Source organism: Lactuca saligna, chromosome 9, assembly GCF_052625555.1.
Source record: "Lactuca saligna cultivar CGN05327 chromosome 9, ASM5262555v1, whole genome shotgun sequence".
Taxonomy (NCBI): Eukaryota; Viridiplantae; Streptophyta; class Magnoliopsida; order Asterales; family Asteraceae; genus Lactuca; species Lactuca saligna.
In genome coordinates, this window is record NC_136425.1 from 94841056 (window position 1) to 94848628 (window position 7573).

Here is a 7573-nt window from a genome sequence, read left to right on the forward strand (position 1 = left end):
GGCTGTAGCCGCTGCAGCTACTGCAGCTGTGGCCACTGCCAGACCACAGGGAGGTGACTCGCTGCTGTTCCGGGAGTTCAGCAACACGAAGCCACCTGAGTTTGACGGGACCCAGGATCTGATCGATGCGATGAGATGGATTGCTGATATTGAGGGATGCTTCTACACTTGTTCATGTCCGGAGCATCTGAGGGTACGGTTCGCTTTGAACCAGCTCCGCCTAGGAGCAAAGGATTGGTGGAAGTTCGTGACGGAGAACTTCACTCTTGCGGAGGTTTCATCCGTGACTTAGGAGAGGTTTACCTCTATGTTCAGAGACGAGTATGTTCCCCCGGTGGAGAGGGAACGGTTGGTTCAGGAGTTCTTGACCCTCAAGCAGGGTAATGATTCGGTTACGGTGATCACTTGGAAGTTTCATGAGAGGGCGATGTTTTGCCCTGAGCAGGTGTCCACCGAGCAAGCTCGGATGAGCCGATATTTGGGTGTACTGAGGAGGGATATTCAGGAGTTCGTATCGAACTCGTCATACCAAACCTTCGCTGAGCTCCAAGAAAATGCCAGGAAGAGAGAGATCGAGTTGGAGACTCAGGCCAGGGAGGAGGCCGAGTCTCAGCGGGTGGATCGGCGGCCGGCTCAGTCCCAGCCGGCAGCCAAGCGGACAAAGTCTGCTGATTCGAGGACGGGAGGTCAGAAGGGTCGCACTTGCGGAAAGTGCAGCAAGGGTCATGAGGGGGCATGTCGATCAGGTGCTTGCTACAAGTGTGGAAAGGAGGGGCACATTGCTAGGGATTGCCCCAAGGGATTTTTGGTTTGCTTTCATTGCAACCAGACTGGCCATCGGAAGGCCGAGTACCCTCAGCTTCACCAGGGATCTGCGCATACTGCTAAGGTTACCGAGACTCGGCCAGTGAAAGCGGAGGCTCCGAAGGCTCGTGGGAGAGCTTTTCAGTTGACTGCGGAGGAGGTCCGCACGGCACCCGATGTCGTAGCTGGTATGTATTTTTTTGTGTATTTACTTTTATTCTAAGATATTGTGCTTATATTATGATATGTGTAGGTACTTTTCTTGTGAATTCTGTACCTGCCTAGGTATTATTTGACTTGGGTGCGAGTCGGTCTTTTGTATCTTTGGCTTTTAGCCAGCACCTCGGTATTGATCGGGAGGTGATGAGTCGACCCCTGCGGGTTTCTCTAGCGGATGAGAAAGCAGTATACGCCACTGACGTGATTCGAGGATGTGTGCTCGAGATTTTTGGTGTCAAGTTCCTTATAGACTTGATTCTTATAGCGATGGGGGATGTCTGTGTCATCGTAGGCATGGATTGGTTGAGTAAGTTTGGGGCAGTCATTGACTGCAAGAGACAGCTGGTGACTATACGAGACCCTAGTGGGGGAGTGCTTACTGTGTATGGCGAGGGGACCCGATGTGGGTCAGCATTTTGTTTGGCTGCCAGGGCGAGACAGAGTTCGCAGCAGGGCTGCAGTGGATTCATAGCCTATGTGATGGACACTCGAGTGGCCGTGGGGACACTCCAGTAGTATGCAAGTTTTCGGATGTGTTCCCCAAAGAATTACCAGGTGTGCCTCCAGAAAGGCAAGTGGAGTTTCGTATCGATCTGGTTCCGGGAGCGGCGCCCATCGCCAAGGCGCCTTATCTCCTCGCTCCACCAAAAATGCAGGAGTTATCCTCGCAGCTTCAGGAGTTGTTGGGAAAGGGGTTTATTCAACCGAGTGGCTCACCTTGGGGAGCGCCGATTCTATTTTTCAGGAAAAAGGATGGTTCATACCGGATGTGTATCGATTACCGGGAGTTGAACAAGTTGACGGTTAAAAACCGATATCCGTTACCTAGGATCGATGATTTGTTCGATCAATTACAGGGGGCATCTTGGTTCTCTAAGATAGACTTGAGGTCGGGTTATCATCAGATGAGGGTTCGCGATGAAGATATTCAGAAGACTGCCTTCAGAACTCGTTATGGACATTACGAGTTTGTGGTGATGCCTTTTGGGCTCACCAATGCCCCGGCTGCGTTCATGGATCTTATGAACAAGGTGTGCAGGCCGATGCTGGATCGGTCGGTGATCGTATTCATTGATGATATTTTGGTATATTCGAGGTCTAGGGAGCAGCATGAGGAGCATTTGAGGGAAATTCTTGGAGTATTGAGATCGGAGAGGCTGTATGCCAAATTCTCCAAGTGTGATTTCTGGTTACGAGAGGTCCAGTTCCTAGGGCACCTTGTTAACCAGAAAGGGATATTGGTCGATCCGGCCAAGATCGATGCGGTGTTGAGATGGGAAGTGCCGAGATCGCCCACTGAGATCAGGAGTTTTCTGGGATTGGCCGGCTATTATTGAAGGTTTATCAAGGATTTCTCCAAGATCGTTGTGCCACTTACTAAGATGACCCGGAAGGGTGTTGCATTTTCATGGGGACCAGAGCAGCAGTCCTCATTCGAGACCCTTAGTCAGAAATTGTGCGAGGCCCCGGTGCTTGGACTCCCGGAAGGGATGGAGGATTTTGTGGTATACTGTGATGCATCGATATCGGGATTAGGGGCGGTGCTTATGCAGAGGGGACACGTTATAGCGTATGCTTCGAGGCAGCTGAAGCCTCATGAGTCGAGATATCCCACCCACGACCTGGAACTGGGGGATGTGGTGTTTGCCCTCAAGATCTGGCGGCACTATCGTTATGGGGTTCGGTGTACCGTATACACGGACCACAAGAGTCTGAAGTACTTGATGGATCAGCCAAATCTGAATATGCGACAGAGGAGATGGTTGGGTGTGGTGAAGGATTATGATTGTGAGATCCTATACCACCCGGGCAAGGCGAATGTAGTGGCCGATGCGTTGAGCCGTAGGGAGGAAAGCGCCCTGATCCGAGACATTTGTATGAGGTTGACGGTGATGACTCTGATTTTGGACACCATCTGAGGAGCTCAGGCTGAGGCTGCGAGACCAGAAAACCAGAAGAGGGAGCGGGTTTTCGATCAGGTATCGGAATTCGTTACGGATGGGCGGGGACTCATGACTTTTCAGGGTCGGATTTGGGTACCGTTTGTGGGTGGTACGCGTACTATTTTGATGGAGGAAGCGCATCGATCGAAATTATTGATTCATTCCAGGGCTACTAAGATGTATTTGGACCTAAAGAAGGAGTATTGGTGGCCCTGTATGAAGAGGGATGTTCCATGGTTCGTCGAGAGGTGCCTAACTTTTCGTCAGGTTAAGGCCAAGCACCAGCGTCCACACGGTAAATTGCAGCCGCTGGAGATTCCCGAATGGAAGTGGGAACAGATTACCATGGATTTTATCACCAAATTGCTGAGGACTGCGAGGGGAGTCGATGCGATTTGAGTGATTGTGGATAGATTGACGAAGAGCGCTCATTTTCTAGCCATCAGTGAGAGCTCTTCTGCGGAGAAGTTGGCAGAATTATATGTGAGGGAGGTGGTATCGCGGCATGGGGTTCCGATGTCGATTGTTTCAGATTGGGATGTACGATTTACTTCCAGGTTTTGGAAGAAGTTTCATGAGGAGTTGGGTACGAGGCTGCATTTCAGTACCGCATATCACCCGCAGACGGACGGACAGAGCGAGCGGACGATTCAGATGCTTGAGGATATGCTCCGAGCATGTGTTTTGGATTTTGGAGGGAGTTGGGACACCTATTTACCCTTAGCAGAGTTTTTAAACAACAACAACCATCATTCGAGCATTGGTATGCCACCCTTTGAGTTGTTGTATGGGAGGAGGTGTTGCACCCCCATCTGTTAGGGAGAGGTGGGGCAGTGGATGATGGGTAGCACGGAGATTGTACTCCAGACGACCGAGCAGATTCAGCAGGTCAGGCAGAGATTGTTGACAACGCAGAGTCACCAGAAGAGTTATGCGGACAGGCATCGGTCTGAGCTCGAGTTTGAGGTTGGTGACCTTGTGCTCCTAAAGGTCTCTCCTTGGAAAGGAGTGATACGATTCAGGAAGAGGGGTAAGTTGGGACTCCGGTATATTGGACCCTTCAGGGTAATTGCTAGGGTAGGCAGGGTAGCCTACCGGTTGGATCTACCTGCTGAGTTAGGACAGATCCATAACACCTTTCATGTCTCGCAGTTGAGGAAATGTATTGCCGACGAGTCGGCAGTGGTGCCATTAGATGATATTCAGGTGGATGCAGGCCTGAACTATGTGGAGAGACCAGTGGCGATAAGGGATCAGAAGGTTAAGGTTCTAAGGAACAAGGAAGTACCCTTGGTACAAGTGTAGTGGCAACATCGGAAGGGGTCCGAGCCGACATGGGAGTCCGAGTCTGAGATGAAGGATCAGTATCCGGAGTTGTTTTCAGTATGAGACTTCGGGGACGAAGTCTGGTTCTAGTGGGGGAGAATTGTAACAACCCGAAATCCAGGTATCTTTCTGTTTAGACCTGCATCTTTGCTATGTTTCCATTTAGGGTTTGCATGTTAGGCGAGTACGCTAGGCGTACCAGGAGTACGCTGCGTGTACTCGCGCGCTTCATTTGGACGCGTTCACCCTCGGGTACACTGGGCATACCTAAGGTTACGCTGGGCGTAACCGGTCTAGACCGAAAAACCCTAATCCATTCGGAGGGCTATAAAAGGAATGTGTGGCTTGACTTCTCAGCCACCATCCCTCAGAGAGAAACCCTAAAGAGGGTGTGCATTCGTTCTTAGGCCATTTTGTGAGTATTCTAAGCTTGGTGGTGCCATTCCAAGGTAGTAAAGGAGAAGAAGAGCTCATTGGGAAGGCTAGAAGTGGTGTTCAAGTGTGGATCTGAGCTTTGCAAAGGTTGAAGCTTCATTACCAGGTAAAAAGTTTGGATCTTGACATATGGTTCATGTTATATGCTTCAAGTACCATTTTCTAGGGTTTTAGTCCTAAAGTGTCACACCCCCAAACCGGAACGGTGGAAACGTTCCGGGGCGGATGACTTCATGTGGTAACGTAACAAATGAATACATAGTAAAGAAAGCAATACAACCATCATATATATAATTGAAAGTTTACATTGTTTAAAAGTATACATGTTCAAAATCAATTACATTATGATGTCAAAATATGAAATTAAACTGGCGCCGCAGCGTCCCTTCTCCAAAATCCGTTTGTTACCTGTAATTACTGAATCCCTGGGACATACAAGTAGTTTTGAAAGAGTAGATTAGCATTTAAGCTGGTGAGTTTCATAAGTATTTAATGACAATGTTTGTATGAAATGAAATGTTTTTGTTCTTTGTTTGCATGTTCCTAGAAAATCCTATATTTTCTATTAGTATAATTGTAACCTTCTTTCAGGGCAAATGCTTGTTTCTAGTAATTTTATGTAAGTATAAATATTTCAATTTGTCTGAAAACCCCCGTAAATCATTGTGTTTTTAATATCCCATGTGAGTTTTATAACCATGCTATTGACAAGGAATGCCTATACACAACGTTCTTCAGGCGTTGGAATGTTCTAACGTTTGTCACCCCAAAAGGTGGATTGTAGCTAACAGTCGGGGCGCAGGTTGTCAAGCCCGTATAGATCTATACACAAACACCATGCTCCCCCTCCAAGGGATTCTGGTATATAATACAGGACTTGAAATGTGTAGTCGAACGTACGTGAAGTTAATGTCTCACAAAACTTAGTATAAAACAGATTTACGTGTGAAAATGTTCATTCGTTATTGTATATGAAAGTAGCTTATCGAAATAGTATTTCCATGTATGTAAAAGTTTGTAGTATTCTCGTAAAACTATACCTATTATAGTTTCCTAAAAGTGTGTTTCATTTGTTAAATAAACCCTTAGTGAAAATGTTCACTTGTTATGAAAAGTGTAGTTTTTGTAGTGCTAAAACCGACACACCGAATGTAATATAAGCAAAGTATCTGATATATATAAATACCTAAATCGTTTCTCATTTCAAAAGATAAAATGTTGTCGTGTTATACTTTGCATATGAAAGATTCCCTTTGATAGTTTCAAATCACATATGATTCCTTTGTTAAAACGCGTAAAGTGAAAGTTTATATAACACCCGATAATAACCGAGCGTTTTACTTGTATTCCCCCTTAAAAGTATGTAAAAGTACTTATAAAACATTTAAAAACGTGAATTATAGGGGTATGAACTCACTTGTAAGATCGGAGGTTGCGAGATGAAAAACCGGACATAATTTCGGCTTGTGAAAGTGGATTTCCTCGGGATTCTCGGGAATCTCGGGGGCACGAACGACCTTCGGGACTCGAGCAAAGTGATCGGGGATTCGGGGTAGTGCGGGCACGGAAATCGAGGCAAGATCGTGAGAGAAATGAGAGATATGGGGTGTTTTTCCCGGAACCCTCGCATCACTACTTATAGGGATCTGAGAAGCCTCAGTACGCGGGGCGTACTCGTGCATCATGCATGACCGAGTCCTCGACTGCCTCGCTTCAGATGGGACGGGACAGGCAGGCTCGCATAGGGGCGACATGGACGAACCGAGACCAAGGCCTCGCGTACGTGGGGCGTACGGGGTTACGCGACGCGTAACTCGGATGAACATGCTGACTCCCCCTTCGGATAATACCGGATTTTTGAATTAAATTTATATATAATTTATTTAATAAACTTCAAAAATTCATATCTTCTTCATACGAACTCCGTTTTTGACGTTCTTTATATCCCCGCGAAGGTGAGACCATACTCTACAACTTTCGTTTAGATTCCGTCGGCAAATTCCGAAATTATTTTTATTATTTGTTTTTAAAAGGTCGTGGTAAGAAAATTTCTTTAGAAATTCATAACTCCTTTATTTGATGTCGGTTTTTGCCAGAATTTTTACCGCTGAAATACCATTGATGAGACATTCAATTTTCGTTTAGGTCATTCCGGCCAAAAGTCGCTCGATCTGTGATTCGAGTTTTTACTCGTCTGCCGTTAAACCGAACTTGAAAAATTCCTAACTTTCTTATATGAAATCGGATTTGAGCGTTCTTTTTACGTACGATCATGGTTTAATGATATCTATCATAAAAGGTAATTTAATTAGTGATTTTTGAATATTTTATTTTCGAAGTAAATTTTATTACAACTAACGTAGTTACAATACTTGACTTTTTAGGTCGTTTACATGTAGTTGAAATATCGGGTTATCACACAAAGGTGGCGAATTTTTGTGCAAATGGTCTCCATAAGCTTAGATCCATCATATTTCTGGTCTATTGGAGTTGTAGACTCATAAAAATGATATCTTGGACGTGAATGTTGCACCATGCATGAGATCTATGTCCTTGAGTTGGAATAGAATGATGTTAAGAAGTGTTGGAGCCTTTACAGCTATGCCAAGGCTTAAAGGTCTCGACTTTATGAGTATAGACGCATAAACAGAGCCGGATCTAGAAGTGGGAGTAATGGCTTAACCTATTAAGACCAGAAATGATGTATGCTAAAGTCTGATGGTTACGCTGGGCGTAACTCCCAGTATGCGCAACGTACTGGGTGGAGACCCCGATCCATGGGTTGGCGTTGTACGCCCCGCGTACATCAAGCCGTACGCCCGGCGTACTCACAAGGTTGACTTTTG